Raw genomic sequence first — 2,278 nt, 5'->3', positions numbered from 1 at the left:
GCATTTTCCATTTGTGATTGTATCGCTTGGAAATTGTGCCACCTACCTAATGTATAGAAGAAGCAATGCCGCTACATGTACACGGTTGTTTACAGTGTGGTTGACACGATGACATGGAAAGACTTAAAAAAATGGGCTTATTGACAATGAAACCCAAACCGTCATCCCTAAATCCCAAATTGAAACACTAGTAATGCATCTCCACCGATTCCACCGGAGTTCACTTTTCGGGCAGCATAGGAACAACCACCAAACTCCTTACCACCTTTGTACGCCGCATAACCACTACCTAAATCCTTCCTCACTCCTTGCCAGCAATAGACCACGGCATCAGACTCACAACCCAACTCCGAGGCAGTGGTGGCCTTGAGTATAGGCGAGGTAGGCGATTGTCTAAAGCCCCACTTTGACGAAGGCCCCCAAATTTTGTAAGATTATGGCTAGTCGAAGAAAAATAAAAATTATGTTAGTGAAATTATTTAAAATAGAATTGTCATATGTGAACACAAGAAATAAATAAAAATAAAAAATACAATTTTTTTTAAAACGTATAAATTTATAAATACTAACATGCATTTATTGTGTAAATATATTATAATCATAACTTTCTCTCTCTATATAACTAATTTGACAATTTATCTTCCGAACATCCCTTTTCTTTTTCCTAAAAGACAAAAAGTCTTTTTTGTCTCTTCAAATTCCACTCCAACAGTCACTTACCATTAATTTTTTTAAACCCAACATAAAATTAATTCTCTCTTTGAATGTTTAATTTTGAAGATATTAGCATACAGCATGAGTCTTCTCTCATTGCCATTTCATTTTTCTTTAACAAAATCTGGTAATCACTAATCAATTTCAAAACTTAATGTTTTCAATTCATTTTCAAATTGTTTATGCATAATCCAAAAGTGCAGGCTAGCAAATAGATTACATATGTGAAAAGAGGCCCCCTTAGGCAGGATGGTTTTATTTTTCCAAAAGATTCAGAAAATAGCCATTTCTCTTCTGCGTATTATATTCGGCATTTAACAAATGGTGAGAAGAGTGATAGAAAATGGTTGGTCTACTCAATTTCATTGGATAAAGTATTTTGCTTTTGTTGTAAATTGTTTAAGCAAGAAGGAAACAATATTCAATTAGCTAATGAAGGAATCAATGATTGGAAAAATCTTAGTTTCAGGCTTAAAAGTCATGAAACTAGTAATGGACACATGCATAACATGAGAAGATGGATTGAATTGGAATGGAGATTACAACAGAATCTAACAATTGATAAAGCTATCCAAGATCTAATCAACTAAGATAGAGAACATTGGAGAGAAGTTTTTGTGAGGATAATTTCTATTGTTGGCTTTCTATGCAAGAATAATCTGGCATTTCGGGGGACTAATGAGAAAATTTATGAAAAAGATAATGGGAATTTTTTAGGTCTAATTGAAATGATTGTAGAGTTCGATCCAATTTTGAGAGAACACATCCGTCATATTCAAGAAAAAGAAATTCATTATCATTATCTTTGTCACAAAATTCAAAATGAATTCATACTCACGTTGGCTGGAGAAATCAAAAGTGCAATCATTCAAAATGTTAGAGAAGCAAAATATATTTTTCAGATATAAGTCATGAAGAACAAATGTCTCTCATAATACGGTATGTAGATGTCATAGCAACTCCAGTGAAAGTACAAGAGTATTTTTTGGGATTCCTTAAGGTGGATGATACTTCGGGGCAAGGACTATTTGTTGAATTATTAGATATTTTGAAAAAACTTGAACTGAATATTGGGGATCTAAGAGGACAGGGTTATGATAATGGTTCTAACATGAAAGGGAAGCATAAAGGTTTACAGAAAAGAGTACTAGAAATAAATCCAAGGGCATTTTACACACCATGTGGTTGTCATAGCCTTAATCGTGCACTTTGTGATATGGTAAATTCTTGTATAGAGGCTAAATCTTTTTTTTGGAATTGTACAATGCATATATATATTGTTTTCATCTTCTACGAAGCGATGGAAAATTTTTCAAGACAATGTGAAAGGTCTAAAGCTTAAGCTACTATCACAAGCACGTTGGGAAAGTCAAGTCGAAAGTGTAAAAGCAATAAGATTTCAAGCACTAGAAATAAAAGCCGCTTTAAAACACTTGGTGGAAACATGTGATGATCCTAAGGCATATAGAGATGCTCAAAGTTTATTTTCTGACATTATGGATTTTCAGTTCTTGTTTGGCATAGTTATTTGGTACAATATACTGTCTGCTATTAATAGATTAAG

The sequence above is a fragment of the Olea europaea genome, unplaced genomic scaffold (assembly GCF_002742605.1).
Source record: "Olea europaea var. sylvestris unplaced genomic scaffold, O_europaea_v1 scaffold2667, whole genome shotgun sequence".
NCBI classification, from domain to species: Eukaryota; Viridiplantae; Streptophyta; class Magnoliopsida; order Lamiales; family Oleaceae; genus Olea; species Olea europaea.
The sequence above is the reverse complement of the archived record's forward strand: the minus strand, read 5'-3'. Positions refer to the sequence as shown.